The 10,284-nt window shown below is 45.2% G+C and overlaps 1 long non-coding RNA gene across 1 annotated transcript; it reads right to left on the reverse strand.

Moving 5' to 3' along the window:
* Window positions 1-1,352: 1,352 nt before the first annotated feature.
* On the reverse strand, window positions 1,353-7,021 carry LOC114027060. The gene is made up of 3 exons (XR_003567203.1): window positions 6,936-7,021; window positions 5,839-5,927; window positions 1,353-1,761 (listed from the first exon to the last, which is right to left on the reverse strand). It is a non-coding gene; the product is annotated as an uncharacterized LOC114027060 (long non-coding RNA).
* Window positions 7,022-10,284: the final 3,263 nt, after the last annotated feature.

A 10,284-nucleotide genomic window follows, 5' to 3' on the forward strand; every position in this document is an offset into this window, starting at 1 on the left:
AACCCAAAGTGTAACCAGACTTCTAAAAAAGATAGTACGTTCTTAGATTGTGTCAATAAAGAAATGATGTTTAGATCATGGGAAATAGTATTCTTAATGTAGTCTGATAAAACCATAATCTGGTAATATGTTCCATTCTAGGTTCCTCATGTTAATAAGAACACTGACAAAATGGAGCTTATCTGGAGCAACATGCCTGAGGTGGTAGAGAATGGAAGCCCCTTTTGATGAGCAGTGGTTGGAAGAACTGAGGATAGGTGTCCTGTACTAAAGAAAATTTGGGGTGGGGGTCAAAGGCTTCTGGGTTCTTCCAGGACCTTGCACAAAAGTCATTTCCACTGTCTCAATAATTTTCAGTCTCTCCCCTCACTACTGGCTCCTTTCCCTCTACCTACAAATATACTTATGTCTTTCTGAGCCAATTACTGCCCCATCTTTCTTTTCCCATTATTAAATTTCCTTTAAAATTTGTAAAAGCCTATACCTCTGCTTTCTCATTGTCTACTCTTTCCTTAAACCCTTTCACTCAGACTTCTTCCCACACTTCTCCACTGAAATTGCTCCCAAAGATCAGCAGTCTCTAGACCCAGAAGCCTTTTTCCAGTCCTTATCATCAGCTTCTCAGTAGCTTTTGACACTGTTGACTACCTCCTTATAATGAATGTTCTTTTCTTAGTTTCAGATGTATTACATTCCCCTAGATCTTCTAGTTTTCTAATTGTAACTTCTCTGAATCCTCTGATTGAGTTTCTCCTAACAAATTAATATAAGCATTCCAGAAAAGTCTGTCTTTAATCCTCTTCTCTCTACACACCCTTTCTTGTCAAGGTTATTCACTCCCACCGCTTCAACTACTACCTCTGTGGAGATAATTCTTAATTCTATATATCTGCTCTTGACTTGTTTTCTGAGCAACTCCAACTGACTTCAGGCAGTTTTCATTTGGGTATACCACTAACACTTCTAACTTATTAACATGTCCAAAACCTAGTTCCTTATCTTTCCCTCTTCTGATTTCATTGTTTCTGTCTTTGTCAATACTATTCACTCAGTCTGTCATATTGGTCACTTTTAGATTATCTTTGACTATTCCTTTTCTCTCACCTCTCATTCAGTCAGTTATGATACCCTGTCAATTCTGTCTATTAAACATCTCTCAAATATATCACTGACATTTCCTATTGCCATCAACTTGGTTTGGCCTTTGTTACCACTCACCTGTGCTATTGGTTTTTTTTTTTTTTTGGTTGCTATTCATCCTTCCTTTTCTTTTTTCTTTTCTTTTTTTTTTTTTTTTAAATTTTCAACATGTATTTTTAACAGAGTAATTTTTTAACAAAGTATTTGGAGGGGTTTTTACAAAGTATTTGGGGAGAGCTCAGGTGAGCCTTTGCGCCATCTTTTTGGCTCTGCCTCTCATCTACTGTTCTTTAGATGGAAGTTTGTGACGTGAAAGTTCCTGAGGCTGTGAGGTAAAGGTTCTTGAGGTGAAAACTGCTTCCCTCAGGGCCAACTGTTTGTTGATTCAGTGAATTCTGCTTAGAGGTATTTACAACTCCCTCAGACCAATCCTCAGCCCCTGGAGTCTTCTCAGAGGTCCTCTCAAGATGTTTTAGGAGGACAACTGTTTTACCCCTTTATTTTTACTGCTCATGGTGATTTTCTGTCTGTTTGTGGAGGAAATCTGGAGAGCCTGGAAATTTGACCTACTCCACCATCTTCCCAGAACACATCTCTCAGGTGCAATTTCAGAGACACATACTGATAGAAAGAAAGGAGGAAGAGGAATGTAAGAGAAAGTCTACGGAAATAGAATCACTTTGCTATTTCTATGGTTCAACCATCTCATCTATGCAAGCATTCCCTCCATTGGTACACCTCTTAACCTATTCCCTCCCCTCTTATTTAAGCATACATTTATCCATGCTTTCCAATAAATCCTTTGTTGCAGTGGGAGATTTACTCTAGAAGTCTGGACAACCTATGGTTACTAATGAAGCATGTGGGCTGCCTTGGGGCATCATGGATTACTCAATCTCTCACACCTCCCATATTCAATCTGTTGCCAAGGACTGTTAATTTCACTTTACAAATATACCCCCTTTTCCTCTACACTCCTACCACCCTAGTGCAGGCCCTCATCAGCTTATGTCTGGACTATTGCAATAGCCGGCTGTTAGGTCTGCCTGCCTCAAGCCTCTTTGCTGTTCTACAAAGAAATTGCTCTTTCTCTCAGATCTGGGCATTTTCGCTGGCTGTTCTCCATGCCTGAAATACTCTCCCTTCTCATCTACTGCCTGTCTACATATTTCTGGAGTTACTTTGCTAAGATTTCGTTTTAAATTTTGCCTTAATATTCATTAATAAAATCGATTTATAGTTCTTTCATTGCTTTATTCCTCCCTGGTATATGAATCGGGGTCATCTTTGACTCATAAAAATATAGGATCTGTATTTGTTCTACCAAGTCAAATTCAACCTAGCAGGTTGAGTCCCTAGGGAGTAGCTTACATCCCCACTGCATGTTTTGTGGGGTTGGGAATTTCCTTTAGTGCTCTGGTCCTCAGGAGAGCCCACCTGTTTGGTTTCTCCATTCATTATGAGTTTATATTAATTAGCCAGCTAGACTTAATTAACTGTTAGCAAAAAAATTAACTAAGGTGGAATAGTAAAAATAGTTGGTCAGAATGTAACCCTTGCCCCTCAGTAATTTTAGGAACACAGTTTTCCATGAGTGTGAGAAATGAAAAGAGTTAAGTTTCCACATAAGTAGATAGGAAATCAGCACAGACAGGCTAACTTCTCTGTGGGGGGGAAGGGGGGAGTGATAACACAATTCTAGCCACATAATGTATGTTAGGAGGTGGGCATATAAGGAAGATTGTAACCCAGAAGGATTAGGACCAATCCTAATCCAGAAGGGAGGAGTTAGGCAATTACTAACTATAAAGCTTGCTCTGGTTTCTTTTACCGCTTGAATTTCTCTCCTTCCAAGAAGGTGCGCCCGTTTCTCAGGCGAATTGAAATGACGCACTTCAACCTCTTTAATAAAAAGTCTTTGAGTCACCAGTCTTCGGAACTGAGTCTGGGGTCATCTTTATAACAATGAGTACAGACAGAATCCAGGGGAAAGTAGGATCAAGTTCAGAGCACACTATTCACAGCTCCTGGCTGATTTTTTCCCTTTGTGGGACTTTTCATGAAGTTTCCTTCATGCTCACTCTAACCTGAGTCCTTGATAAAGTCCTGAAGCTGCCTTTCCTTATTATGTCTAGTTTGTGCTCATCTACTAATGCAGACAGCCCCTGGTATTCAACACCCTTAGTGAAGGGGTGCTTGTACCCTGGCTCTAGGAGCCCATCTCTCCCTAGCCCAAAGACCCCATCTCTGGCAATAACTCATGAGTGGGCCCCAGTGAGGCAAACTCTCTCCCTGTTACAAGGACAAGCTGACTGCTGTAGAATTTCCCTCATGTGAACAGGACTATCTTGTACCAGAACCATCATGTACTGATGTCCAGTTACAATCTAGAGGCCAAGCTATAGACATCAACTCCTGAGGCCATCCGTGACAGCCCGAAAACATGCTCCTTAGAAGCGTACCCCCACCACCACCCTGGGTTTTTAGTAGTGATTGATGCCTGCACCCAAGGTACAGAAACTGTAAGGTTCTTTTAAGAGCTGACCACTCCTTGATCCCACCCTGCACCACCTAATTAGCATACTTGGCACATCATTTACTGAACTTTTTCTATATAAGCTTGGATCCACCCCCCCATAGGTTTCAAGTTCCCTAAGAAGCTCCATCTACTTTATTAGCCACATAATAAACTTTTTTACCACTTGACTAGAAGACTGCTTAAGTCCTCGAATCCTTTCCACATGACTCAGTCCTGTACCTCCATAGTTTTGGGGTCCCTGCACACCTAAATCACATCACTGGGATGCCAATGAGAAATCTAAATTCTGTGCCCTTTAGAAGTCCAAAGAGAGGCAGAAGTTCCTTTCTTATACCCTCTCAGGTGACTGGCTTGGAAATGCTTCCACCTCCTGCCTGCCCAGTGCTTCAATACTTGTGTTTTTAACTGGTTTGTTCTTTTACACCAACCCCATCAAATCCACTGCCTTTCCTCTTAAATTTAATTTAAATTTAATCCAGTTCAAACCAGTTTTGACTGGCTTAAATTAGTTTTAATGGGTAATTTTATGAGCAGGCCATCTGAGCTGGTCTAAACTGGTTTGAGCTGGTTTTAACTGGTTTTAGCCAGTCTAAACTGTTTTTTGGTTGCTTTTATCTGGTTGAAACCAGTTTTTGGCCAGTTTGAACTGATCTAAACCAGTTTTGGATGGTTTGAGCTGGTCTAAATCGGTTTTGGCTGGTTTGAAACAGTCTAAACTGGTTTAGGGTTGGGGTTAGAGGCGTTTAGGGTTAGAGTTTGTTCAGCCATTCCCCAATTGATGGGCATCCCTTCAATTTTCAATTCTTTGCCACCACAGAAAGAGCTGCTATAAATATTTTGTACATGTGGGTCTTTTCCCCTTTTCTTTGATCTCTTTGGATACAGACCTAGTAGTGGTATTGCTGTATCAAAGGGGATGCACAATTTTATAGCCCTTTGTGCATAGTTCCAAATTGCTCTCCATAATGGTTGGATCAGTTCACAACTCCACCAACAATGCATTAGTGTCCTAATTTTCCCACATCTTCTCCAACATTTATCATTTTCCTGTTTTGTCATATTAACCCACCTGATCGGTGTGACGTGGTAACCTGAGGAGGTTTTGCCAGGGGAACAGCATGAAGTGCCCCCCAATCCAGCCAGCCTGCTGCTCCCTTTCTTGGGAGGGCTGAGGCAGAGCACAAAAGAGAAGCAAAGCCTAGGTCTGCCAGGCACCGTCGATCTAAGCCAAAAAAACCATTCACCTAACTCTCCTATCTATTCATTCCAAGCAGCTGACTCTTTGTCCCCCTCCCTGTGACTTATCCAGACATTCCAAGGCCTAGCCTGTGCTCAAGGGAATAGTACTGGGACTCACAGAACAGAAAGAAAAGAAGCCTCCGGGGGATTAATTAATGCTCCCTAACCCTTTCCTTCTTCCCAGGCAGGCAGAGGAGAGGAGAGATAAAGAGAGGGAGAAAGAGAGGGATTGAAGAAGGAGAGGAGGAAGAAGGAAGGGAAGGTAGAGAAATCTTTCCCACCCACCTGACATCACTGCTACCCTCACAACCCCCCTCCCCCACACACACCCATTCCTGGCAGGCAATGGGGAAATGCCTTGCTGCTGGTGCTGCTGCTGCTTCGATGGGGATAAAACCAGAAGCAGAGCAAGGAGCCCTGGAGGCCAGGGATGGGCCTTGGGTGGGCTGGCTGTTCCCCAGCTTCCCAAATCCATCTATGCAGGGATGCGCCCCAGCACACGCAACCATCCAGCCACACAGCCACTGAACTCCTTGGCAGGCCTGGCAGGGACATGTTGAGGAGTGGTGCAAAAAACGTAGGGACAGAAAAGAAAGGAGATTGTTGAATGACTGGATGAGGGGCAGAAGGGGAATCCCATTGCCAGTTAGGAACCTTTTCCCACTTCGGGTGACTGGGAAGGGCAGGTGGGCAGGTCTGCAGAGAGACAAAGAAGGTGGGGAGGTATGGGGTCAGACAGGCAGACTGAGGCTAAGGAGGGGCCAGGGCAGCCAAACCAGCCAGGTCCCAGGGCTGGCCCACCTGTCAGTTCCCAGACTGAAAAAGAAAATCCCAGCCACCCTGATAAGGACAGTCGTCATCAGGATCATCGAAAGAAGAATAAAAAAAGGAGTGAGCTATCAATGATGGAGCCCACTTACCTGATAAGGTGTTGGGCTGGTCACCCGATCTCATTCTCATCCTCTTCTCTTTCTTCAATCACAAGTAAAGTGATGGAGGACGAACCACACTGAAGAAAAAAGACAAGAGGGAAACGGCACAGAAAGCAAAGGTGGACACGGGTACACACATTTTAAAAAGTCATCTAACAGAACACACTAGCTGGGGTGAGTGGCTGGACAAGTCTTCACAGTCATCAGAATGTTGGACTGGAAAGAAAGAGAGAAAAAGAAACCAAACTGCTTCCCTGTGACATCTAGGGGCAGGTGGAGCCGGGAAGGTCACCCAGGCCTCAGGGCTTTTGTATGTGTGGTGTTAGACTCCTGCTGTGTGAAGAACCTCCAGCATGGGATGAGGGAAAGAGGGAGAAAGGAGGGAGGGGAGAGAAGGAAAATACAGGGAAGAGGAGTTCAGTACCACAAAGCAGTCTGGGTTCTCTGGTTCAAAGGATGAATGAGGAGGTGGAGATGAACCCTGAAAAGCCTGGTGTCCTCTGGATGTGATCTCAGTGGACAGAAATGTTACCCAGGCCTCGAAGTTTGCATTCGTGCATCTCTCTCTCTCTGTTGGGGAAGGGGGAGAGAAGAAGTGGTTCCTTCAGCCTTAAGTTCCTCCATGATGGGATGAAGAAAACGGAAAGGAGCAATTAAAATCTTGGTGGGGGTGGGGGGGGGAGAGAAAAATAAAAGGAAGAAGACTTCAGTGAAACAAAACGCCTGGGTTCCCTGGTCGATCCTATCAACAACTGAATTTGAGAGGATGGACCCTGGATCCAGCCTGAGAGGACAGTCATGATGGAATGAGTGAAAAGAGAACAGGGAAGGGTTGGAAATGGGAAGAGGAAGATAAAAAGCAGACATCCAACAGGGCCTGAAGTCCCTTCATCCTGGCTGGCCGGCCAGCCTGCCCAACTGCCTGCTTCTGTCCAGGCATCCACAAACACTTTCGTTTGGCATACCAATCCTCAAAAACCCAGTTACCATTCCAAGGTCTAACGTGCCCTTTGGAAAAGGGAAAACAACCATTGTTATTCCATTGATTCCCTAGGGGCAAGATGCCAGGGCCTCAGTTTACTCACCTCTGCAGTTCAGACAGGGTCAGGTGGGTAGGTGCTGGATGAGAAAGAGACATCAGGGGACCAGCCTTCTGTGTCTCTCCAGATGATTTCTCCCCTGAAAACAGGAAACTCCTGTCATTGACTATTGAAACAAAATCTCTAAGGCATGCAGAGTGAAAGGAGTACAACTAAAAGTATGTTTATGGGGACTGTCTAACCTACAATCAGAGACTGAGGTAGGGCTTTGAGCTGGTGTCACTGGATTAAAGGGTCCATGATCCTTTCTGAGGAAGTGGACCTCAGATCTTCCTCAGCATCTGAGATGCCCCTTCCTTCCAGCACCCTAGTTTTATAGTGTTTGACATGAGATTTATTACCTAGACATTCTAAAGCCATTGTACAAAATACAGAATTCCATTAGTTGACATATGACTCATAAGCTAAAATAAGCAAAAATGAGATGCCGGTAGGGTCACCGGTTGGGTGAAGCAAGGAAGATTTCCAATGAGTAGGTGATGCACAAGGTGGACGGGCTCTTCCTATTAGAATCTATATTCCTATGGGACTTACACAAAGTATGGATTAATACATTGCTTATTTTTATGCCTATTATCAGGTGATTGACTAGATATGTATTACTAGATGAATACATTCAAACAATTGCTAGCAATCAATACCCCTCAGAAAATCATAATGAACTGACTAATGCTGATTAGAGTTTGAGTAGGGGTCCTCAATGAATCATCTCTCATGTTTGTATGCAGTAACAGTAATATTATTCAAAGAGTAACTGTGAGTGAGTAAGCTATTCAGAGTAATATTAATATTCAAGTCAATAGTGAAAGACTTATGAATGAAAAATTCCATCCCCCTCCAGAGAAAGAACTCACATATGGAAAGGTTCTCTCTCTTCACATATATGCACATATGTAGGTACACGTAGATACACACCCTAAAACCTGGATTGGCCAATCAGGAGAAAGACATATTTGGCTGACTCTGAGCTTAACCTACCATAATGCCTTGTGTACTCTGGCATAACAGATATGCTTTCACTCTCTGAGTGAACTCAAAATGCCCCTTCCTGTGTCAGCAACTACAAGGTCAGATGAAGCGATCAAGAGCCTTCTTCTGTTTATGACTACCATGGACAAGGTGCCTTGAACCAGACACTGAGTTGAGTCTCGGGACTTTACTTGTTATATTGTGTTACATTAATGATAAAAGAAACACAGACATCCTGGATCTATAATTTCAGTTGACACCTTGACATTCTCTTATCTTATTGTATTTACAGCCTATCCTATTAAGAAATTCCTTTCTCATATCATGGTTGACACATATGGAGACTATAATTTTGATTTGCACAGGCATCCTGAGTTGGGATTGCTCTAACCCTGTAAAGGGTCTCCTTCAACTTGTTTACCTCTGAATTCAGAATTATTTTCTGACTCCATCATGTGTGATTCTCTGGGTTAATGAGAATAAACAAGCACATTATAGCACATATACCGTCTGATTCTGTTTGTTTCTTGTTCAAACCTTTGGTATATAGTTGACAATACACACATACATACACATAAGAATTTGTCTATATAAAATGTTGGCCTCTAACGTGTGGTTGGGAGGGAGGAAGACCACTAGGAACTCAAAATGGAACAAAAAATAATCAAAATTATAAATTATATTATAAATCATTAATTTTGTAAAAAAATAATATAATCTACAGGGCATTTCTTGTCTGGAGGGACGTCAGCTTCTGCAAGGAAGGGGAGCAGAGCTGAAGATATTTGACAGAATTAGCACTGAAATTGTTTTGAGGTGGGAGCTGACTTTGTTGAGAAGGATTTTTCTAAAGGACGGGGGAGAAAAAGCTGTGCGCCCGCACCCCACTGCACCCCCCCTCACAAAAATCCATCCACATCCCCCAAGTTTCTCCACAAGGACAATGCGATGCTTCCATCGCCCCCTCCAACCCCTGTCCTTTCCAGGTTTCAGCCCTACCCCTATCCAAGACAGAGCTCGGTGTCCATCCCAGCCGGAGCAAGGCGGGGTGGGAAGGGCTGGCAGGTATGGGGGGGCGGGGCTTTGGGGTTGTGCATCCCCCTGTTCCAAGGCACCAGCAAACCGTCCGCGGCATTGGGGAGGGAGGGTTGCCTTGTTATGTAGCAGCTAGGGATGAAACCGTTTCAATCTGGGGGCCAGTGCCAAAGCAAGGGGGTGGAGTGTTAGAGGACCGCAGGGCAACGGGGGCCCCCCCGCAACGGCCAGGTGTCAGTTACTCTGCCCGAGGAGGGGCTGACCTCACTCAGCTGGGCTAAGGGCTTTGAGCCGAGGAGCCCGGGCTGCTGAGCCAGATGTGGAGTGTGTGGGCGTGGCTCCTATGGGATAAGGGGCGGGGCAGCGGTCCTGTTCCAATCTGGAAGGGTTGGCACCTGCACAGGCCCGGGCCTCTCAGAATACACTGACACCCGACGGGGGTTTGACTGGGAGACCGGGAGAGGTGAGGATTCCACAGCAGTGGAGAGCGGAACTCTGAGTGGCTCAGGAGTAGTGGTGGGGGTGGGGTACGGTGGGGGTGCGCCGGAGTTTAGCTGTTGAGTGGGTTCGAGGGGTCCTTATCCACTTGGACCCTGAATATCCCGAGGCAGGCTAGCCACCTCCAAAACAAGAGATCCCTTCTGGACTCCAGAAGTGATGGAGGGACCGGGAGAAGAAAATCAGAGCCCCAGGAGCACCCCCCCCCCCCACAATCTTGGGGAGCTTCCCTCAGACCTCTGGGCTCTTGTTCCCGACCCTACTCTCATTCCCTTCCCCTCCTAATCTCTCCCCCACACCTCCTCCCCTCGGTGGGGACAGAACCGCAGGAGGGTGTGTCACCCTTGCATTCCTAGCTGTCCCAAGGGCCTCGGGTCCCAGTACAGGCACCAGGTTGTCTCTTTGTTTTGGGGTCGTGTATGGGGAGCTAAAGCAGAAGAGCAGCCATCCAGCTATTCAATCACTATTCACTCATTCAATCAAAACTTTCTAGTGAGTCAGAGAGCTGGCCTGTGCAGGGTGGAAGGAGACAGGCAGACAAATTGATTTCTGCATCCATGCCCAGCCCCATCTGGATAGGGATTCACTCTTCCTTCAAACACTCACATGCCCCATGCATGCCTGGGTGGCAGTCTCAGGGAGAGGAGGAGCACTAGCACACCAGAGCTTGTGGCCACAGTGCAGGGGGGACACTCCTCACAGTTCCAGGGCAGAATAGGCCAGGAGAGGAGTAAACACCTCTCCTTAGATAATACCACCTTGGAAGAACTGAAAGCTTATAGGTCCCTAGAAGTATCAATGAAAATAGCTGCAGAAAGACCCTGAAGCTTGG

This window comes from Vombatus ursinus, unplaced genomic scaffold (genome assembly GCF_900497805.2).
Source record: "Vombatus ursinus unplaced genomic scaffold, bare-nosed wombat genome assembly UNPS02014850.1, whole genome shotgun sequence".
Lineage (NCBI taxonomy): Eukaryota > Metazoa > Chordata > Mammalia > Diprotodontia > Vombatidae > Vombatus > Vombatus ursinus.